This window comes from Alligator mississippiensis, chromosome 5, assembly GCF_030867095.1.
Source record: "Alligator mississippiensis isolate rAllMis1 chromosome 5, rAllMis1, whole genome shotgun sequence".
Lineage (NCBI taxonomy): Eukaryota > Metazoa > Chordata > Crocodylia > Alligatoridae > Alligator > Alligator mississippiensis.
This window is the reverse complement of record NC_081828.1, coordinates 141,726,408-141,753,563: the sequence shown is the minus strand read 5'-3', so window position 1 is coordinate 141,753,563 and position 27,156 is coordinate 141,726,408. Positions and strand designations below refer to the sequence as shown.

Here is a 27,156-nt window from a genome sequence, read left to right as displayed (position 1 = left end):
ACAAAACAGCCAAAGCACACTAGTATATCTGGTCCTTAATTTGCATGGACCTAGGATTATAGGGGACTATCAGTCACATTGATTTTGTAAGTTGGGGCTGGGAGGGTCCTTCTCTGTGCCCCAATACCTCTATGCCTTGCAGCTTCTGTTTTCCTGACAGTATTGTCTTTTGTATGTGGTTGAACACAAACAGAAGAGCAACTGGGAACCTTCAGATATAGGTGCAAATCTTATCATGGAACCCTTAAAGGGGCAGTAACAACTGGACCAAATAATCTGCAAGGACTCTCAACATATGTACAGTCCCCCTATATCACTGATGCAGTGAAATCAATGGAACTGTCATATGTAGATCAGGTGTAAGGAAAGATGATGAGACAGAGAGTAACCTTTGTCACACTTAAGTTACCTGAACTGTTGAACTGACCCAGTTTGTAGCCTATGAAACCATCATAATTTGATACATTCTGTAACTTTATTTATTCCAGTATGGTCTATTTACTAAATTTCAGTGAAACTGAATTATGTAGAAAGCAGGAAGATTGTGTCTTGTTTGAAAGAGCATTGTGAGGAAAAAAAATGCTGAAACATACTACATTTCTTTAAGGAAACAGTTTTAATACATTTTAATTCATTACTTGTACAGTCTCAAAAATAATTCATTATATAAAGAGTAAGTGCTGAAAATAATGCTGTCTGGGAAGTGGTATATAGTTATCGCTCAAAAATTTTCCAGTATATATTTGAATGAATCTGTGATATTTCAGTGTTCTTTGGGGAATGCATTCAGTGGCCCAGGAGAACCCTGCTAATAATGTTTTCATTATTTGTGAAAAGTACATGCGAGAGAAAAGACCCCCTTCTGGCCCCAGAAAAACTAATAGCTAGTCACTTGCTACTGAGGAGACCCAGATTCAGTTTCCTTCTCCCCAGGCGAGTGCTCTAGCTATTCCCTTATCTGTAAAGAGAGCTCACTTCCTTTGGTTTTCACCAGAAATTCAGTCCTGGATTTGAGAACCTGTGCCTTATAAATGCATCACTGAAAGCAGTCAGACCTCTTGGGGACATGATATCTTTTATTAGACCAACTGGATAGCTGCAAAAAAAATTCTTTATTTGCAAGCTTTTGGGCACACACCCTTCTTCAGGCATAGGATGGTAAAATTTCTTCCAGGTGAAAATAAAAATTCATATTTCACAGGAGAACTGAAAGGTGGTGTAGGATCTCCTGGTTGGAAAAGTTCAGTTTATGTAAAATAGGCTCAGGTAAAAGTTGGAGCAGTCTATTTATCTCAGCGTTGTCTGATGGCAAGTAGGACATTGAATTATGCTTCTTTCTTGTTATGATGCTTTGTATTTCACAGGAGGATAGATGCTAGAAGGCTGTCCTGGGCAAGGAATTTCTCTTGTGTTGTGGCTGCTCTGTGATCATGCAAATTTGGTTCAAAGCAAAAGGCTGGAGCAAAGGTGTCAGTTTTCAGATCTCAAGATGTTGAATTTTGTTTCCTTCTTGTAAAATTATGAATTTTTTTATATCAAAAAAAGCTAATTTCAATAACTTCCATGTTTCAGGGATACAGGTTGTAGCCATGTTGGTCTGTAGGCAAAAGTAATCAGAAGTCTTGGGGAGGTGATATCTTGTATTAAATTATTATTACTGAAAGTAGTACATTCATATAAATATCTTTGGTCACAAAAATTGGCATTTTCTCATTTAAAAATTCAGGCAGCACCTAAATTCCCAAAGAGTCCTATCAGTAATGGTAGGAAGGATTATCAGTATTTTTTGATATATGATAAAAAGGTTGAATCTCTGTTCTGATTGCAAATATTTAACTTTCATTATGGAATAGCACCCCAACACCTACTTTTTGCCAAATTTCATGGAGCTATACATCATATAGCATTATTACAAATTGCTAAATCTTTAATGTGCGCCCAAATCTTTAATGATCTATTTTACCCTGCCTGAAGAAAATGGATGAGGAAGAACTGTAACATTCTAAAATTGTGCTCATCTATAGAAAAATGGTTTGTAACTGTATTATTCAGGTTTGTTAAAGATGTGTTCAGTTTCTATCCCACTAGATGGTGCTGTGCTGGTAGTCATACACAAGGATACTGAGTGAAAAATCAATCATGTTATTTGTCTTAATTGTATCAATATTTGTCTAGCAGTTTGTGATATGAGAGCTCTAAACCATTGAGAATATATGCACATTATTAAAAAGACAACCTTAGGAATCATTTAGCTGTGTGCATATAAGGCCATTTAGCTGTGTGCATATAAAATACATGTGTTCTATATACACACACAGATATATAACATGCAATCCTAAGATTCCCTTTTTCCCTTAAGGCATTTAGTTGTACATCTATTAATTTACAGATCATTTGTACTACTATCTTTATATTGAATTGTGGAAAAATGCATTATATTAGTGTTGCATAATTATTTTGTACTTGGTGCTATGTAAATAAGTAGAAATAATCACATTTTCTCTATATTTTGTTCTTTAGTGCTTAACCATGACAATAACTTCACTTGTATCAGTAATAGTCACACAACAGATTAAATATATTAATTAAAAAATGCAGTTTACCATATTAGGTTTACCAAGATAACGCAACTATATACTAAGAGAATTTATCCAAAAGAGAGTCGAGTCTCAGCTAGTTCTGAATGATAGTATCTTTCTCTGAATTCTTTAGTGCTGTTAGGCCACGGTCCTTAATAAATAGGAAGAGGCAGGGAGATATTAAGAACAATGCTGAAAACAATTATAGAACTAAGATGACATCCGCCTAACCAGTTTATATGTTTTTCTGTATTTGTAACTCCTTGTGCCACTTTTCTTTGTCTGGAATCTAGATGATAAGACTTTTTGGACATCTCTGTGTTCTATACCAAGCATATACTTCAAGGTGCTTAAGAATTGTAATTGAAATATGCTAAGGGCAGCTCAAGCCTAGGAGAGGTGATTTTTATTTTTTCATGTAAATAAAAATTATTATAAATATCTTTTAAAGAAGTCACATTTAGTAAGTACGTTATGTCCTGAAAAGTACCCCTGAAATTTTTAAAGAAAGTCTTTAACCCCCAGGGCCTATGGGAATACACACTTAAAGTAAGAATGGACATATAACACACAATCTTAATTTTTATTGTCCACAAGTAATACATAAAGGTAAACACAAAAGTATATACTCTTCACACTATTTTCCTTTCCTTTATTAAATTCAGTTGACTACAAATATATAGACAGGACTTAGAGCCATGTTCTTTTTTGGTATACTGCAACTTCAATATTAGCAAAGGACTAGTGTTTTATCTATCTCTTTCTGTTTTCTGTTAGGTATTTTTACATGGATTCACAGTATAAAACATTTACACTTTTCAAACTGTATCATAAGTAAATGGACCAATAACAAAGGCCAAATGATTGAGTGACATTTCTTCACTGAAAGTAGTACAACTTCCCCAACTATGCCAACTTCAGTAATTACATCATAAGTAGATTTTCACCCTACTACCATGTTTATTTGCCTTTTTCCACAGCCAAGGTATTATCAAAGTCCCTGACAATGCTGCACTGCAAATAGAGGTGATGTAGGAATGCCTAATACAACAATAAAACACATAGCTATTATTACTGTTCATCATGCGCTTGCCTGATAATGGACAGTCTTCACCCAAATAAACCATCAACCATTGTTCAGTATCATGTATTTTCCAGGTAATTTCTGGATGAATTTGATCACTTTAAAACAGACTGAACTGTCTCCTTTGCATAAAAAATATATCAAGTGAGACCCAATCTTATCTGCTTGTGTTTCACCTTGTCCCAGCTTTGCAGATTCTGCAGTTGCTGGGGAGCAGTATTCAGATGCTTATGAAATGGACATATTCGCTGCTCGTTAAGAAAAGATTTAGGCCCATTAAGTGCTATGTATTATCAGTTCTTCACTGTGGAGAGGGCATGATACCAGGCTCTTGTTGAGTAGATATCTAGATGTCCACTTAAGACAGTACTTCTTTATATTGACACTATAGATCAGGGGTCAATGATGTTTTTGGACAGTGCCAGAAAACTCTGCAACCTCGACTAGTAAGATGTTGGCGTACTGGGGCGGATAGGAAGGGAGCAACAAGGGGCCTTATCCTTGTTGTGTCAGCAGAACCCTGGCTCCTTTCCTGCCATTTGCCCTGAGGCATGCATGCAGTCACTGCCAACAACAACCTGGACTGGAGCTCCACAGACCCTGGTGCAGCTGCTTGCAGCCTCCCCACCACCTGCTGAGAGCAGTCTAGGCTCTGACCAGGGGCAGGGGCCTGCCCAGAGCCTAGGTTGGCTTGTGGCATGCCAAGCAAAATAGCTTCATATGCCATGCTGTGGCACATGTGCCAGGGTTTTTTGACCCCTGCTCTAGGTAGTTATTGCTCAGTTTCAGAATTCCCCTTTATGGGTAAAGTAATATAAATAATTGTAGTGATGCAATTCTGGAGCCCTTTTCTCTGGGAAAAAAATCTGGTCAAATTTTTCATTAAAAATTGTTTTGCAAAATTTGACCTTAAATATTTAATTCAGGCAAGACTCCATCTTCACATTCAGATATGTATGTATGTATGTATGTATCTAATTTTCTCATTGTTTGAGAAATGGTCCTTTTTACTAAAATCATATAAACACAAAATTGCTGGGCTAGGAGCATAACTGGAATCATGTTTACACATTTTACAAAATGTCAGGGGAGAAAACGTCTCATAGTTGCATACCATGAATCTAATTGTAATTTATTTCCAGAATTGCTATTACTTATTATCAATTTTTTTCCCCAGAGAGCTTATTCAGAACAGTAACTCTCAGCCTTACATTATTTTCTCCTTTGCCATTGTCAGTGTACGGCATATGCAGTGGACTCGCATAGGAATGCTCATGCCCATAGCTGCAGAACTTCCCTTATAGCAGCTCAGCAAGCTACCATTTATTTTTAATTGCTCCCAACAGTGTAGACCAATTAAGGCTGAAGTCAGCAGGGCAAGGATCACTCACAAATCCTTTGAAGGGAGCAAACCCAGCATTTGCTTTGCCGAAGGCTGCCATTCACACATTTGTGCAAGAATGCAAACAATTGGGCTCACTCAGTAGATTCAAGTGCTATCAAGTTCAGTTTGAACTAAATTTTAGTACAGATGGCAATAAGAGTGGCAGCACTACTGTATATTAACCCTGAGGTTAGAAACTTTCAAAATTAGATTTACATTCATGACCCTCCCAGTTTCAGCAGGAAACACCTGCTAACTGGCATTGGGAACTGCTTCTCATTATAAGCTTCTGTTAAAAAAACAGGTATTCACAGCCCTTTGCAGTACAGCAGGTGTAAGATCTTGGTCCTTTGATAATCTCAAGGTAAAAACATTGGAGGATGACACAGGTTCAAAGTCTGACTCACGTTTTGTGCTGCCTACTTTATCTTTAAATCTTTTTTTTTTTTTCAAGTTTTCAACCTAAAATAAATGATGGCCCTGTATGTTTCAAATGATCAGCAATGTGAAAACCTTGGAGAAAGGCTTGGTAGCAAGTCTGGAATTGACAATTATATATTTTAGATACTTATCTAAATTTCTTGAGTCTGCACACTTAGCTGGCATTAAACAAAATATGCAGTTCCTGCTTCTATAGAACTTCCTTTAAAGAAACAGGAACCAGGTGAGAACCAGGAAATGAAGATATGCATACTATTGAGAAATGAAAAGAAAGTTTTGGAAAAGTATTGGAAAAAGAAATTAGACAATCTTGCCTGATATCCCAAAACTTTGGATCTTTCTTAATCCATGTTAGTTTGCATGTTCTTAAGCTATACCTGTATGAACTATTAACTACAAGCACAACATTCATTTCAGTATATAAAAACCAGGTGCCAGTATAGAGAATGTAAAAATATAGAAATATCTGTTATGAAAAATTAGTTCTAATAGAGTCAACTGTGTTAGAGTTGCATGAAAGCCAGCCACTCCCATGTTATAGAGTTAGTGACCTCCTTTTGAGACATAACTGTAATTTTAAAACAGAGCATGGCCAATGACGGTCATGATCAATTACACTAAGTAATTTTACTTCCAGTGGATTTGTATGTTCAGTATAAATACTTCTAGGCTTCTGTATTTCAGTGAGAGAAACAGACAATACTATCATTAATAGGATTTCAAGTTTTATTATAGAAAATCTATTTTATCCCAAGAGCACTCCTCCTTTTCCCACCTGTATGTGCCCCAGCTAGAGCTCCCTTACTAATGGTATTTGGTGTATAATAAGAAAGATGAATATTGCAACTTAGGTTTAATGTCCTCTGCTTTTTCATTCCTTGTGCAGGACTGAGTAAGAAGGATAAGTAAGAAGTAACGTGGGACTGACTACACATCTTTGCTAACCTCTAGAAACATATTAAATGATGCTTACAATAAACTTCTATAAAAGAAGGGGCAATTATTTTCTATGACCAAAATGCCTTGTACACCCTTTAGATTGCCATCTTTAGTCCATTTTTTCTTGAAGTTACAGAGAGTATACCTACTTCAACCTTTACTGCTTCAAGTGCAGGATTGATCAGGGTGACTGAAAGGTTTTTACTATTTGGTAGCTAGCAAAAATTTGTGGACTTAATCCAATTCTATGTGCTCATCTGACAAAAAACAAGAATTTGCATTTCTAGTATGGATAACACTAAACAGTTGGTGAATCCCCAGACAACAAAGTGTACAGACAAATCCAGACAACATGACAGTATTGTACACTTGTACAATGAAAACACAAAGCTCCCCTCTTACTTAGGAACCCTCCATAATTCTCTTTCTCCAAAAGGAGCAAACCGACTCAACCTTTCTACATAGTATCCCTTTGTTTGACGAATAGTTCCAAGCCATAGTTAAGTACAGTAGTGTCAAATAAGTCACTGATGAAAATACCAGAAAACCTTTACCTTTTTTACCTAAACTATGCTTTTTGAATACAATAAGTAGATTAAGCAGGATGGGGAGGTATTGATCCTTGCCTGGTAGACCAATTGCCATGCATTTAGTCGCTTTCCTTTTTGGATTGAATGCAATTGTTATTGGTTGACAAGAAGGGAGACTTAGTGTCTCCCTGTGGTCTGGTCCAGGAGAAGTGGTTGTAGCCTGTAGATGGGGCCTTCTTGGCCCCGGCATTCTCGCTGCTGTCCTCACTTGCCCACCATGCTTTATTAAGAAAGAGATCTTATGAAAGAGGTTGACAGCATAGTAGTGAGGTATAGAAGCTTGGGCTACCACCACAAGGCTCTGCCTCCTCTACACTCTGGCCAGTCTCAACTGGTATCCACGTAGCATGATCCTAGTTGACTCAGCCTCTCCCCCAGGTATGATGGCCAGGTTTAATTAACTCTGTTTATTTTCTTAACAGGTATGCCCTCCCTCAGTTCCTTCAGATGGGGTTATATCTTTTCTCCCCCCCTTTTTGGGCACAAAAAAAAGGAATGCTTTGGTTTGGGTCTCCTGTTGACATGATTTTTCTTGTCTAGGACCCATGTCTCCTCTGTAACTGTCCTGACAGGGAACCGGGTCACTGTCTATTTTAAGTCTGGATAAGTCCCAGGCCCTCCGACCTCTTCCCTCTGATACCAAGCATCCCAGTTTTCACTCTCACAGTCCTTCTCTATGTGTCTGGGTTGCTGGTTAATTAGCTCCTCTCATCATCCTCCTGGTGACCATGGTTAGAGGTCCATCAGCGTGCATTTGAACCTGTCTCACTCAGCTGGCATTTCCTTAATCTCTATAAATTGTCCGTGCCTCTGCACTGACTCTCAGCAGCTTCCTCTCACTACCACTGTCTGTCTGTCTGTCTGTTGGGAAGAACTCACTGCCAGCTGCCTCTTCAACAGGTCCTTTTGGGTTGCTGGCCAGTCAGTGTCGGTTCCAGTGGAGGACCCCTGCGTCGCTGGAATCTCCCTCTCGGCATCTAACGTCATAGCACCAGGAGGAAGCAAGCTGAACTCACCTCTGGTATGTACGCTTCCCTTCTCTCTTAGCCCTTGGAACAGGGGCCGCAGGTGGTCCTCAGTTACATGCCCCCCTCCTTACGATCTGAATCATTTCCTTATCATCCATATAACCCACCACCAAACGTTCTGGTACTACTTTGTCCTTTAAGTCACTCACCCTCCTGGACTGGGGCTCATCTCTTCTGAGGTTTTGTGATAAGAAATCCGCAGTCACATTTAGTTTCCTGCGGGACTGTTCTACAGAGAAATAAAATGGCTGAAGGGCTGCATGATTCTTGCATTATCAGTCTTTGTGGGCTGCAACCATTTTAAAGGGGTGTGTGATCAGCAAGAATTTCCTCCCCATCAGGTAGTACCTGAAGAGTTCAATACCCCATTTAATTGCTAGGCACTCTCTCTCAGTGGTCGAGTACTGAGTCTCTGCACTTAATAATTTCTGGCTAGCATAGGTTATGGGCCACTCTTCCCCTGTGATGCCTTGGGATAATACCACTTCTAATGCAACTCCTGAGGCATCGGTTCTCAAAAAGAAAGTTTTATCAAAATCCGGAATGTATAGCAATGGACTTTTATATAGGGCTACTTTTAACTTTTCAAAGGCTAAAAGTGCTTCTTTGGACCACTGAAGGTCTTTCCTTTTTCCTCCTTTTGTCATGTCTGCTAACGGTGCCATTAATTCTGAAAATCAGGAAATAAATTTCCAGTAATAATTGGTTGACCCTAAGAAGGCTCTTAATTGTTTCCAATTGCTGGGAAGTCAGTAGGTCCTTATGGCTACCTTATAAGCTAGAGGTTTGATGCATCTCTAGCTTACCTGGAACCCTAAGTATCAGGTCTCCTTTTGCCCCAGTGAGCACTTTTTCAGATTACCAGTTAAGTCTGTCTCTCTGAGTTCAATTAAGATTGCCTGTAAGTGTTGTAAATGCTGCTCCCACTGTTCCAAAAATATAAGAATATCATCAATACAGGCTGCTGCGTATGCATGGTGTGGTGCTAATACCTTGTCCATGAGTGTCTGAAATGATGCAGCTGCCCCATGCAGCCCAAATGGCATTTGAGTAACCTGGAACAACCCCCCCCCATGGGGTCCCAGAAGCAGTTTTCTTTTTATCGGTGTTCACCATGGGGATCTGCCAGTACCCCTCAGTTAAATCTAAGGTGGATATAAATTGGGCTTGGTCTATCCTTTCAAGCATGTCTTCCACTTGTGGCATGGGAAAGTGCATGCCATTGCAGTCGGCGCTGCATTTAGTTTTCTATAGTCAATGCATAGTACAGCGGTTCCCAAACTCTGACAGATTGCACACCACCAATTTAAAATGATACAACATTAAGTACCACCAGCAAATTTTTCATACACATAGGTAACAGACTATGTATTAGAACAACATCAAGACGTTTAGTAAGCATAAAACTTTGTTTCATCAGTTATGGTAGCCATATAAAATATGTCTGCCAAAAGGGCAAGCCTTGCCAACCACAGCTCATCCATTGAACAGGCTGAAAACTCAAAATTAAAGTTACTGAGAAAAATCTGCAACTCAGTATGGAGTTCTAACAGAGTGGGGTCAGCACCTTTCCATGAGAAAACAGTTTCACTTTGGTCTGGAGAAGAAGCTTTTCATCCTCACTCCCTATTTCATTGGACAGAAGAGAAAACAATTGTGAATTGAGTGGCCTTTGATGAAATTGACCACTTTTACTGCCTCGTCTAAAACAACCTGAAGATTGGCAGGCATTGTCTTGGCTGGTAGAGCCTCACGATGTATACTGCAGTGCATGAATTTGGCAGTGGGTGCAACTTCTTTCACTTTTGCCAGAACACCTCCTGACTTGCCAGTCATGGCTCATGCTCTATTCATGCACAATACAATTTTGCCACTGTAATCCATTACTAGTTACGAAGTTATCCAATTTCTTGAATATCTGTTCTGCTGTTGTACAACTTGACAGAGCGTCACAAAACAAAAAATCTTCCTTAATTGCTATGTCTGCTTCAAGCCTTACATATGCAAGAAGTTGAGCAAAATTAGTTATATCTGTACTTTCATCTAATTGCAATGAAAAGTACTTGCTTTTCTTGATGCTTTCATTAGTTTTTCTTTCACTTGGCAAGCCAAATCTTCAATTTTTCTTGATACTGTGCTGTTCAACAAAGGAACAATGTCCAGCTGTTTTGCAAATTTCTCTCCAAGAACAGATGAAATGCTGTCTTTCACAGCAGGAAGCATGACAGTCTCATCTATTGTATGTGCATTTCCCATCTGAGCAATCCTTAAATTTACTTAATATTATGCTTCCAAAACCCTTGCATTAGCACCACTTAGAGAGGTCATTGTTTTTTTACTGTCTTGGAACTGGCTGAGTTTTCTTTTAACAAAATCAAGAGGTTTGTCTTTAAAAGATTTATGCTTTGTATGAAGATGCCACAGAAGAAGCAAAAGTTTCATGCAGTGGTTTGATAAGAGTTCATAGCAAATCACACACTGAGGTATTGGCTCACTTTCTTCACCACTCCAGGTAAATCCAAATTCCAAATAGCTGGGATCATACCTTCTTGTAATCTTGTGCTCATCAACTGTTGCAGCAGGTGGGCGTGTTTCAGAAGTGCCAGCGGCCTCCTCACTTAATCCAGCAATGTGAGCTGTACTACTTTCTGGTAAATCAGCAGCTTCTTCAAGGTCCAACTCTCTCAATTCCTTAGAGGTCCCTTTTGTTTCAGTTTGCTTTCTCTTCAGAGAAGTTGAAGTCAGCCACCTTTCCATTGTGGTATTACTTGTATTTATGCAACAGCTTTCGATTGTAATGCCTGCTGTGCATAACGCTATAGGAGTTCAAACTGTAGAAATTCACCCTCGTGCAACCAAAGCCAAGATGGTGAACCTGCGCAGAACTTTTAGAAAGTTCAAGAGAAAACAGACAATTCTACACAGAGGGGTAGATGTGCTGGCATATTTATGTGTATCCCCCTTTATTAAATAATGATTTGTCCATGCTCGACTGCCGTCACACAAGCAGTGTTCTACAATGACTGCTAGATGGTGCCAAAAACCAAATGAGGAAGAGGGCATATACAGAAATCAAATATCCGAAGTACTATGCTTATGTAAATTCTGTAATTATAATAAATCTGGTAATGTGTACAACTGACAGGTTGTCTGTGTACCATTGGTGGTATGGGTACCACAGACTGGGAACTGCTGGCATAGTCTGATGTTGCCGTCAGGCTTGGAGACTATCACCATTGGGCCCCTCAAGGGACTACAAGATTCTTCAATAATGCTCTGTTCCCTCATTTGCTCCATTTCAGTTTTACTGGGTCAAACAAGTGTCTAGGGAGCCTCCTCCAACAGCGTGGTGGGGGCAAGGGAAATGCCAAGCCTCGGGGATCCATCAGCAACGGCGAAAACCCCACACCACCAAAATCACCAGCGGTATCGCTGGATGCTGAGCTGTGGGAGCCCGCCACTCTGCCAGCAATTCCAGCGCCCCTGCAGCATGTGGAACCATGGGAAGGGTGCAGCAGGCACAGAATGGCCTTGCTGGCAACAGCCTAGTCTCCTGAGACCCGGAAACAGGACAGTGGCGGCGGGTTCACTGCACTGCAAAACTCACCGATAACCCGGTGGCAGGAGCTCAGAGACAGGACAAAGGAAAAAAAACGGCGCCACCATGGACATGCTTTGTAAGCACATGCCGGTGCTGATTCACTGCCCAGGGCAGCAAGACACCGATAAATGCCCTGCGTGCTGGTCCAACGACGGGACCAGAAGGAAGTCTCCAGCAGCCTAGGGCAGGCTGTGGGGTGAGCGGAGAGACTGAGGAAGGCTGGTGCTGGCAACCCCCATGTGGGGAGCTGCCCTCGCACACTGACTCAGCAGAGTCAATCGATGTGTTAGAGGAGGAGACATGGGAGCCCTACTATGGAAAGGGCCAAGGAGGACGATGATAAACCTACAAGGAAGAACAAGGACAACGGCTGATAACAACACTGCATCCGTGCAACACCAAAGTAACAACAGGTTGGTGCTAGGTGGCATGTAGGGGAGGTGGAACCCTAAGATCCTTGTGCTACCAACTGACCGTAGCTGGACACCACTGAACCAGGAGAAACAGCAGTCCCCAAGATAAAAATTCCCATCAAAGATGTGGCAGGTGAGAAGCTTCAGTGGGTTAGGTAACTGGAGCCAGGGCAAACTGTCAGCACACAGGACCGTGGTTGGCTTGGAGCAACTAGAAAAGCCTAAGCAGGGAGCTCCGGACAGGCACGACAAGTTACAAACTTTCTCTTACTATACATCCTGGAGGTGTCAAAATACGATGCTCCATAGATTCATAGATTCATAGATGTTAGGGTCGGAAGGGACCTCAATAGATCATCAAGTCCGACCCCCTGCATAAGCAGGAAAGAGTGCTGGGTCTAGATGACCCCAGCTAGATACTCGTCTAACCTCCTCTTGAAGACCCCCAGGGTAGGGGAGAGAACCACCTCCCTTGGGAGCCCGTTCCAGACCTTGGCCACTCGAACTGTGAAGAAGTTCTTCCTAATGTCCAGTCTAAATCTGCTCTCTGCTAGCTTGTGGCCATTGTTTCTTGTAACCCCCGGGGGCGCCTTGGTGAATAAATACTCACCAATTCCCTTCTGCGCCCCCGTGATGAACTTATAGGCAGCCACAAGGTTGCCTCTCAACCTTCTCTTGCGGAGGCTGAAAAGGTCCAGTTTCTCTAGTCTCTCCTTGTAGGGCTTGGTCTGCAGGCCCTTGACCATACGAGTTGCCCTTCGCTGTACCCTCTCCAGGTTATCCGCATCCTTCTTGAAGTGTGGCGCCCAGAATTGCACGCAGTACTCCAACTGCGGTCTGACCAACGCCCTATAGAGGGGAAGTATCACCTCCCTGGACCTATTTGTCATGCATCTGCTGATGCACGATAAAGTGCCATTGGCTTTTCTGATGGCTTCGTCACACTGCCGGCTCATGTTCAACTTGGAGTCCACTAGGACTCCAAGATCCCTTTCCACCTCCGTGCCACCCAGCAGGTCATTCCCTAGGCTGTAGGTGTGCTGGACATATTTCCTCCCTAGGTGCAGCACTTTGCATTTCTCCTTGTTGAACTGCATCCTGTTGTTTTCTGCCCACTTGTCCAGCCTATCCAGGTCTGCCTGCAGCTGTTCCCTGCCCTCCGGCGTGTCCACTTCTCCCCATAGCTTTGTGTCATCTGCAAACTTGGACAGAGTACATTTCACTCCCACGTCCAAGTCGCTGATGAAGACATTAAAGAGTATCGGTCCAAGGACCGAACCCTGCGGGACCCCACTGCCCACACCCTTCCAGGTCGAGACCGACCCATCTACCACGACTCTTTGGGTGCGACCCTCTAGCCAATTCGCCACCCACCGGACTGTGCAGTCATCCACATCACAGCCTCTTAATTTGTTCACCAGTATGGGGTGGGATACCGTATCGAAGGCCTTCCTGAAGTCCAAGTATACGACATCCACCCCTCCTCCTGTGTCCAGGCATTTCGTAACCTGGTCATAGAAAGAGACTAGATTGGTCAGGCATGATCTGCCCGCCACAAACCCGTGCTGGTTTCCCCTCAGCATAATTTGTCCTGCCGGACTCTCACAAATGTGAGCCTTGATAATTTTTTCAAAGACTTTACCAAGGATGGAGGTGAGACTGACTGGCCTATAGTTGCCCGGGTCCTCCTTCCTCCCCTTTTTGAAAATGGGGACCATGTTAGCCCTTTTCCAGTCCTCCGGGACTTGGCCCGTGCGCCACGAGCATTCGAATATTCCCGCCAGTGGCTCTGCAATGACGTCGGCCAGTGCCTTCAGCACCCTCGGATGGAGCCCATCCGGGCCTGCCGACTTAAAGGCATCCAGTTCTTCCAAGTGACTCTGCACCACCTCAGGATCTATGCATGGAAGTCTGGCGCCTTGCTGCTGCCTCTCTACAACCCCAGTGAGAGACTTGCCGTGCCCCTCACTTAGGAACACTGAGGCAAAGAACTCGTTGAGGAGTTCAGCCTTGTCCCCCCTATCTGTCACCAATTGTTTCTGCCCATTTAGCAGTGGTCCTATTCCTCCCTGGGCCTTCCTTTTACTCCCTATATATCTAAAAAACAATTTCTTGTTGTCCTTTACTTGGGTTGCCATCCTCAGCTCCATGGTAGCTTTGGCCCGCCTAACTGCCTCCCTACAAGCATGAGCAGAGGAGGTGTATTCATCTTTAGTGCCAGGCTCCACCCTGAGCCTTTCCTGGCCTTTTGTCAAATACATCTTGGAACTTTGTTATCACCCTTTGAATTTGTCCTCTCTGTGAACCTGATAAATTGGATCTTATCTCAGGAGTTTCCCCCTCTCCTTCAGTAATTTCAGGACCCTCACTCAAACCTGATCCCTCAGTCTCTGTCTCTGGACTCATAAACCAGCCATCTGAGTCCTGCCACATCTTTAACATACTGACATGGTAGACTTGCTGTTTACCAGACTGTCCAGTTTTCCTTATCTCATAATTTACTGGGCCTACCTTACAAATCACCTGGAAGGGTCCCTGCCACTGTGACAATTGCTTATGATTACTATCTGGAAGGAGTACTAATACCCAGTCTTCCTTCTGAAACTCACACTTATGGGCCTGGTGATTATAATTCCATGTTTATCGTGCTTGGCTCACCTCAAGGTTATCCCAGGCTATCTTTCTTACACTGTTAAACCTCTCTTTCAGCTCCAGGACCTGTTTAGGTACTCTTGTCCCATCTGGCTCATGCTCTTGTCACCCCTCGCATACCATATCCAGAAGACACCTTGGTCGATGACCATAAACCAATTCAAAAGGTGTACAGCCTGTTGAAGCTCTCGAATGGCAAACAGCAAAGGCAGGTAGTAATAGTTCTCACTGTCTGGGATCCCCCTGAATGCAGGCACAAATCATCCTTTTCAAAGGGTGGTTAAATCTTTCGACTAAATCATCTGTCTGTGGATGGTATACTGAGGTCCTTAATTGCCAGATTTTAAGGATAGCTCGCACTCCCCTTAACATTCCAGACATAAAATTGGTGCCTTGATCTGTTAGGATATATCCTGGGGTCAGGGTCATCCCAGGGGGGTGTGAATCAGGGTGATCACCCCGGGCCCCGCACTTTGCGGGGGCCCTGCAGAGCCAGGCGGAGCAGCGGTGGTGCAGAGCTGGGCGGAGTGGCAGCTCCGCACCCAGTTGCTTGCTACTCCCCCCCGATGGCAGCAGCAGCTTCTTCAGGTCCTGGGCCCATGGGATTGGAGTGGGGGTGGGGCCCCACATGGGGGGATTTGCCCCAGGCCCCGCACCCTGCTTGGGTCACCTCTGCCTGGGGTATTCCTACCCTGTAGTTCTATGTCATTAGGTCTTTGGCCACTTTAGCTGCAGAGACCAACCTCATCAGGCTTACATCAGGATACCTTGTGGCATAGTCTAGGATAACCAAAACAAATTGGTACCCTGCGCTGTTCTTTGGAAATGACCCTGCTATATCCATGGCTATCCTGTCAAACGGTCTTTCACTTAAGGGCATTGGGACTAATGGAGCCCATGGAGGTCATACATCCAAAACTTTCTGGCACTCTGGACAACTTTGGCAGTTATTTTCAGCTTGTTTATAGATTCCAGGCCAGAATACCCTCTGTTGTAACTGGGTTTCAGTTTTTCCCTGCCCAAGTGTCCCCCTCCATGGGGAACATGTGAGCAATTCAAAGTAGCACCCTCTAATATTTCTGGAATACTGGGACCTATGCTATCTCCTTCTTCGTTCCCAATCCACATTCCACTCTATATAATATGCCCTTTCTTACCTTGAAACATGGGTATGATTCAGCTAGCCCCAGGTTCACCACTTCCCCTTCTCTCTTGGCCAGTCTTTCTTCATATGTATTATGGAAGATCAGCTCCTGGACTCATTCCTCTTGGAACTGCCCATCCCCAATAATTTCTTGTAAATCTAGGACTTCTTTGGATTTCTCCTCCCCAGATGTGGGGGCTTCCCCAACCCTAGTGAACCACTCTGTCTACCGTTTCTTTGCCAGTGATCTGTCCTGGTCTCTTCTCCATGGCCTGGTTTACCACTTCTCACAGATATGGCCAATCTATACCTAGAAGCACTGGGCATGGTAGTGTTTATGCAAATCCCACCGATAATTCTTCCATTCTTCCCATCACTGTCACTGTCATGTGCCTCCTTTGGTACTTGTACAAGTCACCACAAATATATATCATACTAATGCGTGCATCTTCTTCTCCTAAATGTGGTGGGAATGGGTCCACTTTTAGCATGGGTTGGTTACATCCAGTATCTACCACCATGGGGATTATGTTGTCTATTTTCATATCTACCACCAGCTTCAGAATGCAAGATGGTCCTTTGTACTGCCCAAAACTGCAATCCATCTTCTCATCATGTGGTGTCTCCATCAGATACTCTCCCTGTATTCTTTGGGTTCAGTTCCTGGCAATATGACCTGAGTTTCTACAACAGTAACACAATATGTCTCTTGTTCCCCAATTCTTGAACACCCTGGTGGGGCCTCGGGAGGTTTCTGGTTTTTTAAGGTTAGTTCCTGTAGGGTTTCCTTGTCTGGTCAAATGAGTACTGTATTTCTAAGTGTATAGGTTGACCCAGGTTTTCTGACACAAAAAGTTAGGATATTAATAGGCACACTGTATAAGTTGACCCACATCTTATTCAGAGACGAGAACAAATGGTTGCCAGCATGATTAGCACCAATCACTGTGGGTTACACACAATTCAATCAGCACAGATCAGGAGCAATCAATCAAACAATCGCTACCATGATTAGCACCATCAATGGTGTCTTACACTCAAACAACATTTAAAAATCCTCCTTTAAATAATCCCTCATAATAATAACATTTAAAAATCTCTCATTTGCTTTCTCTCTCAGAACTGTCAGCCCCAAACAATTCCTCCCAAGTTAGTAATCTCATTGTCATATGTATCCTTGGTATCAGATGCTTCAGTGCCTTCATCCTCTGTTTGATCTTTGTCATGCCAAAGAATATCATCCTCCTTGTCATCCACAGAATTACTGATCCTGCATTTTTTGAATGAATGTGAAATGGCTTCAGGTTTAATGTCCCTCCAAGCTGTATGAATCCATTGGCACACAGTTGCCAAGGAGGCCCCTCTCATGTTTACAGTTTTTGTAAACAAATGTTGGCCACTCATCATCCAGCTCTGCCACTTGACACAAATGTGGTCTTTGAATGGTTTGTTTAAGCACACATCCAATGGCTGCAGAATGGATATTAGCCCTCCGGGGATGACAACTAAGTCAGTTTTACTTTGCTGCAGACTCTTTTCACATTGTTGACAAGGTGGACCTTGAACATGTCCCACGTGAGCATTTATTTTGGTTGTAACAGCATGTCGGGGCATGTATTCCACACTTGCTGTATCCAAATGTGAATGCTTTCCTCTTCCATCCAGCCTTTTGGGTGAGCAACAACAGCAGTGGGGAATTGTTCTTTCTTGGGGAATGTTTTCCTTTTGAAGATGACCATTGGTTTTAGTTTTTTCCTGTCAGTCATGCAGGCAAGAATTACAGTAAAGAGTAATTGCTTTACAGTAAAGTTGGTTTTCTTGTGGCCCATAGTCTTCATCAGTATAGTGTTAGCACCAGTGACATCCACGGTTCGGCTTGTTGGCATATCGAAGCACATGGGTGTTTCATTTATGTTCCCAATTTGACTGAGATCATAATCATTTTTCTTTTGGAGATTCAACACATAGCTCTGGAACTGAGTTACCTTGTCTTTGAGGTCAGCTGGTAATCTCTGCAACATCTTCATTCCATGGCGCAGAGAGAGAGAGAGAGAGAATTCCTTTTCATAAACCAGGAACAACAAGCTGGGTTGCCGCTAAAGTCTTTCAATCGTTTCTCCATAGTCCACATCTTGCCTTGCAGTCGGATGATGTTTCTTGTTACAATTCTGCCAGACTCTCGTTGATTGTTGACACATTTGGCAAGGTCACTTTCTAAATCTGGCCACCTGTGTTGCTTTCCATGGTCTGCATACTTTTCATGAGGCATCTTCTTTATGTTGTTGATATTTTTCTGCCAGTCATAAACCAATTTCTTATTCACACCAAACTGGAGAGCTGCAGAACTGTTATTAGTATTGAGAGCAAAGTTGACAACTCTGGTCTTGAATTTGGCATTGTATTTGATTCGTTTTGGCAGCATCCTGAATACCATGTGATATTTGTGGTACCTGTAATTAAGTTAACTTGGTCTTCACTAAAATAGTGCCAATTTAATTAGTGGAATGACTCCTGCAATTAGTGCAGTTAGCACAGCCACACCTTGTGCATTTGCTAAACTTGTGGTTTGTTGGCAGCCATTTTTTTTGTGTGACACAGTGTATAAGTTGAGGTTGCATCTTTCAGAGGCCAAAATTGGTCTTCAAAACCTGACATATACCCTGTGAAATGTGGTACTTGCCCTTGACACCTTCTCCCTACCTGATTCACCTCAGCAGCAGTAAAAGCTTTGGCGAACTGTACAGCCTCCTCCATGGATTGTGGTTGATGGTGTCATACCCAGTTTTGTGTTTCTCCTCCGAGGTCAGCAAGAAACTGCTTCACAGTAAAAAAGGTCCAGTACTTCGGCTACCTATTTCCCTTCTGGATGGATCCATTTCTCTAACAAGTCTCTCAGAATCTGAGGTAGTAGCCATGCCCACTGTTCTTCTGGCTTCTTAGCTCTAAAAAGTTGGTGACAGTACTTGGGTGAAATTTCTAACCTATACAATATGGATCTTTTTACCTATTCATAATTGGCTGTGTCCCCTTGTAACAAAGCCCAATAACCTGCTTGCTCTGGGCCTATTAACAATGGGCCTAGTTGGCCTACCCATCTGGACTTCTCCAAGCCAGCTGACAGAGCACCTCTTTCGAAGGATTCCAAGAATGATGGACATGATTGTCCATTGCCATTTTTGGCATTCTCGCTCCATTGTTCATATGGGTCATAGTTGCTTGTTGAGCTTCTATTTTTTCACTCAATTCTTGCTGCTGTGTTAAAAGCATGATTCAGGCCTCAGCCTTTTAGGACCTAGCTGTCACTAATTCCTCTATTTGTGCTCATTGGTTTTGGAGAAATCAAAGTTATGCCATGGGCTTGCTGCTAGTCTTGGGGTGGTTCCAGATAGCCCCAGCTGGATCCATTTCTGACTCTGCTTGTTAATGAGATCCCCAGTCCTTGCTGAAGGAGGTTCAGGAGATTTGTGATGTTTTCCAGCCAATGCATCAGATTGTAGACAGGGCCTTCTCAGCACCCAACGTTCTTGCAGCTGTCCTTCTCACTCACCTGCCACGCTTTATTAAGAAGAAAGAGATATTGGTGAAAAGAGGTTGACAGCTGCTAGCATGGTAGTGAGGTGTAGGAATGCTGGCTACTGCCACAGAGTTCTGCTTCCCCTACACCCTGCCCAGTCCTGCCCGGTGTCTACTTAGTGTGATCCTAGTTGATCAAGTAGGGTAACATTGCAACCACCCAGGGATGGGCTTGATTCTGGTTCTGTGCACCCTGGGAAACACGGGCCTAGTAGCCCTCAAGGGTACTTGCTTCACTTCAAAAACTTGGGATGCTTCCCTCAGTCGGAAGCACAAGTAGTGGTCTCCCTTAGTAAGCTGAACCAAGGGGACTCCAAGGCATAATCTAGACCCACTCCCAATAAGTCTCCCACGCTAGGTACAAAGGAGAACTTTATTGGTTACAAGAGGTAGGGTTGCAATAGGGTACAAGGAAGAGCAATATCAGAGAAATCCCATGGCTGGGTAGCTGCAACAGGGGGCCTGCTCGGGCCCGCTTTCCCTGCGGCCTGCTCACCTGTTCTTGGGCCAACCGCCCACGTTCTCGCCTGCCATGCCTTGATATTAATTGATTAATAGAGATGTTAATAAGCGGGAGGCTGCCCATTTTCTGCCCTGATGCCAGGGGGCACTATCTGCAGCTCCATTCCTCCCTTACACTGCAGCCCAATCCTCACAGATGGCATCACGATGTTCCTTTAATCACCGGCCCCCACACTGGGCCCCAGAATCCTCCTGATTGAACCCCACCTGGAATCCTCTCATCAGGCAGTCAAATCCACCTTCATATTAGGCAGCATAGCTCCCTGAACCACTTCCCCTTCTGGGTGTGATTTCCCCCCATCGGGACCTTCGGCTCACTAGCCCTGGCCCACCTCTAGGCCAGTCGGAACCCCAGGCCCTCAGCTCTTGGGCATTCCTCGCGGTGGGCCCCCCGGCCCTTTGACCCTTCTGGTCCTGGCCCCAGCATGGACCAGTCAGGAGAAGTCCGGACAGGCCTGAGTCTGTGGCCTTCTCTTGCTCTCCAGAGGTCCACCTTCCAGGCCCTCCAAACAAAGGGGTAACCCACTCGGTTGTGGGGGCTAGGGGTTAAGGTGCCCCGACCCGTCTTTCACTGGGGTGGTAACTGGCCTGGCATTTCCTGGGGGCTCCTGCACGACTGGGAGCCCCACCAGGCCACCCACTCCCGGCAGGGTGCAGTTTTAGGTTGTACCCAGGACCAGGAGCCTCCTTACCATCCCCTACAGCTCCTTCCTTACCTCCAGGTGATACCAGCAGCCCTCTGGCCAGGCGATATTGTTGCCTGGCCTCTAGCAGCTGAACTGCCCTGTTTATATGGGCAGCCCCCTGATTCCAAAATAGCCGCCCTCATCAGGCATCTGGCAGCTGCCAGCTCCAGACCATTAAAGTGGCAGGCGCACACAGTGCCCTGCCACAGTAGCCTTTGACCACACATCTGAGTTACTGCAAGCTATATATCTAGTTACATCTCAGGTAGCTTACTCACAAATATCATCCAGAGGCAGGTGGAGATTCCTTCTGGAGGCGTGCAGTTCCTTGATCATGAGTTTTGAGAGAGAGAGCAAGTTTCAGATGGTCCAGCTTTTCTCTCTCTCTGAGTCTTCCTCATGGTTGCTGCCCCTTCCTCCTGGGCAGTCCTTAACTTATATAGCCCTTATGACCTCATTTACCTGGTCCAATGGAGGCCAGCACCTGTTGACTGTCAACTAACCAATTTGAAATGCATCACTAGTTGCTGGGCAGACTGGCAGTTCCTAGCTCCCCAGGGAGCCCAAGCCCTGCACCCAGGTATGTGATGCCAGTCACATATGCAGAGGGAGCAGGTTCCCCCCTCCCCCCCGGAATGTATCCAGCTCAGGTTACCTAAAGAGAGAGGGTAAGGTATGTTCCCTCTGTAGGGCCCATCTTAACCAAATTGTCACAGAGTAGAGTTTTTGGGGAGAAACAGAGGTGACCTTCTGCCACACATGTAATCTGAAATTTTCTTAAAGGAAATAATATAGACATCTTCATTTAGTAGGCTTGTGTGGCACTAGCACAGGGGCAGGCAAAATACGGCTTGCAGGCTGGATCTGGCCTGCTAGGCCATTCTATCCGGCCCATGGAGCCCCTAAAAATTTTAATAAATTAATATTTATTCTCCCTGGCTCCCTGTCAAAGCTGACAGAAGCCAGGGGCAGGAGGACCCTGAGGGAGCCCTCAGTAGGCCTGAGCAGCCAAGCCCTACCTACCCCCAGCCAGTTCCCTGCTTTCCTGCCCCTGCCCTACTCAGGGCTCCTGGCTGCATCCTTGGACCACAGAGCACGGGACTGTGCTCGTAAATGTGGGCAGGGTTATGGGTGTGCATGTGTGTGCGTGTCTGCATGCACAGGGGCAAAGTCTGTGTGTGTGTGTGTGTGTGTGTGTGTTCATAGTCCCACATGCACACCCCACCATACACATACACCCACAACCCCCCTCATACTGCCATACATAAACCCCAGCCACCCTCCTCCCATACCCACCCACATATCCACACTCACATGCTCCTTCACCCCACATACCCACACACCCACAGCCCCCACAAACCTATACCCCCCCCAATATACAAGAGTAAGACTTCATTTTAAGCTATTGTGCAGTCACCTCTGTGTACACTACACAAACGCATGTAAATCAGGACAAAAATATTTTTTTAAATCAAATTAATGAATGTTGTAGATGTTTGATTTTTAGAATATACTTTGGTATTTTTCTGGTTCTAAGATGGCAAAACCACTTGCTGAAAGGAGTACTTCCAGGGGCAAGGGGAGGGACTTCTGGTGGCAAAGCTCACGGGGCGGGACTTCTGGTCACAAGGTGGTGACCAGGGGGCAGGGCACCTGTCAAGGGATGGAGCTACCCATGAGGCCCCCGACAGCTTGCCAAAACTCAGTAAGTGACCCTTCGCCCAAAATAATTGCCCGTCCCTGCACTACCAGCTTCCTCTCCTGTTTCTTAGTGCATTTTGTATATGTATCATATCTCTCACATGCTCTCTGAGGCTCAGTAAATAGATACAATCAGGGAAATATAGAAGATAAGGTATGTCTTGAAACACTAAACCCTTAAAACCACAGGTCTGTCTTTCACACAACTGTTTTGATGGTGCTAGAAAGGGAAGGAATTACAATCCTAATGTTAAAAGAGACTGTGGAGATACTCCTGGTTTGCTTTCCCTAATGACTTTGGACAAATCATGGAAATTTTTCCATCTATAAAACTTCTCAATATTTCATAGAGTTATTGTGAGAATTAGTTAATTTTTATTAAGTGGTTACTTGTTAATATAAAGTTGTGCATATTAGTAGCTTTGTTGGTTGCAATAACATAAGTATTGAATTTAAATAGAATCTCAGATCACACAAGCTGCATATCATCAACAAAATTCTGTTGTTCCAAACCAATTGTCATCTCCTGATTCTTATGACAGATTGTTAAGCAAGGATATTCATTCCATTTCTATGTAAACTGCATAGAACACTAATGTATGGAATTTGTATGTTTTTCTTTAAATATTTGTTATTGTTCTATAAAAAAGAAAAAAATTAAATGGTCACTTTACATATTATCTTACTTTATGTTAAGGTAATAAGGAAATGCAGTTTCATGAAACCATATAAGAAAGGATACAGAAAAAGGTGTTCTAAGTCTGTTGATAGTAGCATAATGTTATAAATGTATATATTGTGACATGACTTTACTCGGTTTTTGTTATGTTGATATAACTGAGTGTTCAGAATTTAGAAGCTGGATTCACTAATAGATGCAAAACTATTTCAAACATGGTAGACAACTATAGGTAGAAAAGAGACAAAGCTGTCCATTATCAGAGGAGCATTTATCTCTATGATTATCTGTACTATGTGTTTTGTCAGGTTAGTATTTGACCAAAGGTTTGGGTTTTTTGCTTTTTATATAGATGCATATGCAACCCTTCTGCTGGGCACCAGTCAGGAGCAACAAAGGCCAGGTTCAATTTTGGGGTACTAAATATATTTTACCTTGGCTCAAGCCCCCACCCAGACCACCTGGGAAACGCTAAATGAATTACTAGGGTGTCCTGCCTAAACCAAAAATACCCCCTCCTCACAAGCAGTGCAAATACAAAAGAGATATTTATTACAGAAAACAGAAGAAAACACAAAATGCAATGTAAAACACTACTAACTACAAGACCCTCATCTACAGGTTGTGTTGTGTCAAGGGAAGCTGCTAGAGACTGGGCGTCCTTCTGCAGTGCAAAGGGCCCCTTGTTACTCTTGGAGGAAAGGCAGCGTGCCAATCTTTGCTCCCACGGAGAGGCTGTATATGTGTGTGGGGAGTGACTGTGGCTCCAGACAGCATGCACACACCCCATAAACTTCTACGCTGGATTATATGGCTTGCTAAAATGAAACTGCAGGAAAAAAACTCGAAAATGAGCCAGGTTCATTAATGACTATAGGTGGCCCAACCACACAGCTTGCCTAGAGCAAAGGAGCATCAAAAGAAACAAGGGGAAAGACTAGGCCTACCCTGTAGGCCTGGGCTGCAGGTAGTTTGGGTTGTAGCTCCACTGGGAGCAGAAAGTTGCAAACCTCAACCCTGGCCCAACGCTGGCAAGATTAGAAACTCCCAGGTTGCAACCCTGTTTAAACTGTCAGGCCTAATTCCTGGCCAGTAAACCCAAGGAGCCAATATTCCTTTTCCTTAGTATTAATCCCTTAAAACCTCAACAGAAAAGGGGGAAGAAAAGGAGGAGAGTGTGTTCCCAGACACTGGGACAATTCTCCCTCTTTCCCCTCTACCCGAGCTTTTCTTTTCGCTATCTGCAAACTCCTTCTCCCCTGTAGGAGGCCTCACTCTTCAGCAGCCACTAGCAGCTGCTTCTTCCTAAACCAGCCTAGCATACCTTGTATCCCTTTGCATGACATCACCCTGGCCTTGTCCAGTCAGAGAGCACCACACTCCAGTTTCATAGTTTCATAGTTGGCAGGGTCAGAAGGGACCTGAGCAGATCATCAAGTCCGACTCCCTGCCATGGCAGGAAAGAGTACTGGGGTTAAACGACCCCGGCAAGCTGTTCATCTAGCCTCCTCTTAAAGACTCCCAGGGTAGGAGCCAGCACCACTTCTCTTGGAAGTTGGTTCCAGCTCCTCACCACCCTGACAGTGAAGTAGTGCCTCCTGATGTCTAGTCTGAATCTACCCTCTGCCAGCTTGTGACTGTTATTTCTAGTCAGTCCTGGTAGTGCTCAGGGGAACAGGGACTCCCCCAGTGCCTGCTGGTCCCCTCTGATTAGTTTGTAAATGGCCACTAGATCCCCCCTCAGCCTTCTCTTGTGGAGGCTGAACAGGTTCAGGTCCCTTAGTCTCTCCTCGTAGGGCCTGCCATTCTGACCACTGGTCATGCGAGTGGCTCTCCTCTGGACCCTCTCCATGTTATCCACATCCCTCCTGAAGTGCAGCACCCAGAACTGGATGCAGTACTCCAACTGCGGCCTGACCAGTGCTGCATAGAGGGGGAGGATCACCTCCTTGGACTTGCTTGAGATGCATCTGTGGATGAATAACAAGGTACGGTTGGCCTTCCTGACTGCGTCCCCACACTATTGGCCCATGTTCATTTTGGCATCCATAATGACTCCAAGATCCTTTTCTGCCTCTGCACTGATAAGAAGGGAGTTCCCCAGTATGCTGTAGGTATGCTGCTGGTTCTTCCTCCCCAGGTGCAGTACCTTGCACTTGTCAGTGTTGAAACCCATCCTGTTCTCATCCGCCCACCCCTGTAACCTGTCTAGGTCCGATTGCAGCCTATTCCTCCATTCTGGCATGCCCACTTCTCCCCACATCTTAGTGTCGTCTGCAAATTTGAACAGGGTGCTTTTTACATCCCTGTCCAAGTCACTGATGAAGATGTTGAACAGTGCAGACCCGAGGACCGAGCCCTGCGGGACCCCACTGCCCACATCCCTTCAGGTCGAATAAGAGCCTCTCCTCTCTAGATTGAAAATGATCCATCCACCACCACTCTCTGGCTGTGGTCCTCCTGTCAGTTAGTGACCCATTTGACGGCGCAGGTGTTGACACCACAGTCCCCTAGTTTTTTAATGAGAATGGGGTGAGAGACAGTGTCGAAGGCCTTCCTAAAGTCCAGAAAGACTACGTCCACTGCTACACCCACGTCTAAGGATTTTGTGACCTGGAAGACCACCAGCTTGGTCTGACAGGACCCGTCTCTAATGAACCCGTGTTGGTTGCCCCTAAGCATAATCTCCCCTGCTGGCCCCTCGCGGCCATGCGCCAGGATAATTCTCTCAAAAAGCTTACGCAGGATTGAGGTAAGACTAATTGGCCAATAGTTTCCTGGGTCCTCCTTCCTCCCTTTTTTGAAAATGGGAACCACATTGGCCCTTTTCCAGTCCTCTGGCACCATGCCAGAGCACCACGAGTGCTCATAAAGCCATGCCAAGTAGTCCTGCAATGACCTCTGCTAATTCTCTCAGCACTCTGGGGTGGAGATTGTCAGGACCAGCTGATTTAAATACATTCAGTCCCTCCAGAAGTTCCCTGACTAGGTCCTCACTGACCCTAGGCCTGGGTGCGCCTCCCCGGGGGCCTATGGGGGTCCTAGTGGGGGGGGTGACCCGGTCCCTGCTCAGAAAAATGGAGGCAAAGAAATTGTTAAATAGGTTAGCTTTGTCGTCTGGTGAGATAACCAGATTTCCTACTGTGTCTTGCAGAGGCCCCCCATTACCCAGTACCTTCTTTTTACCCCCTATGTATTTAAAAAAGGACTTCTTGTAGTCCTTGATCTGGGTAGCTAGTCCCAGTTCTACCTCCGCCTTGGCCTTCCTGACCACCCCCCTACAGCCCCGAGCAACTGAGGTATAGTCCTGCCTGGTGATGGTCCCTCCCTTTCATTGGGTGTACGCCTTCTTTTTAGCTAGGAGACGTTCCTGTATGCTTTTGGTGAGCCATGGGGGCTTTTGTGCCCTCTTGCCCCCTTTGATCTGTGTTGGGATTACCTCCCTTTGGGCCTGGAGGATTGTCTTCTTAAGGAATGACCACTCTTCTTGGACACCCCACTCCCCTCCCCTCCGGGACCTCGGGACCTCCCCAACTGTTCTCCTTACCTCATTGAAGTCCACCTTCCTGAAGTCCAGGGCTGCTGCCTTGCTGCAGGCTTTGCCACCTTGCACTGGATGGTAAATTCCAGCAGGTGATGATTGCTGTCGCCCAGGTGGTCGAGCACCCGCAGACCCCTCACCAGGTTATCGCCCGTTTCTCTCCCAACCAATCGGCCTGAAGAATCCTCTCCTTCCCCTGGCCAATGGGGCCAGAGGGTTTTACATATTTTCCCCAAAGACAGGCCTCAGCTTGCCATATGCTGAGCACATGGCCAAAACACAGAGGCCATCTTGCCCACATGAAAACACACACACACAAAAAGTACAATATACAACCCAAGTGGGTATGTGGGTGTTACATATACAATGTGTCTATTAGGAGAGAGATTTTTTTCAAGAGGAAACCGAATATGCTTTCTTACATGCAATTGATCATCTTACCTTGGTGTATACCATGCACCTCAAAAATTGTTTAAAATAAAAGAAAAAAAAAATTGTGTGTTTTACTGCACCCGCCGGGCCTCGAACATCTTGTTCCGGGCTTCCTTAGTTCAAGTGTTCACCGGGACTCGCTTTGCTGTTGCAGGTGGTCTTACGGG

The 27,156-nt window shown here is 44.5% G+C and overlaps 1 long non-coding RNA gene across 1 annotated transcript in view; it reads left to right on the top strand.

Moving 5' to 3' along the window:
• LOC109285846 (uncharacterized) overlaps positions 1-27,156 on the top strand; it is a 146,098-nt gene that overhangs the window by 4,922 nt on the left and 114,020 nt on the right. The window contains exon 2 of the long non-coding RNA XR_002093739.2: positions 7,918-8,038. This is a non-coding gene — a long non-coding RNA (uncharacterized LOC109285846). The remainder of the gene's footprint in view (positions 1-7,917; positions 8,039-27,156) is intronic.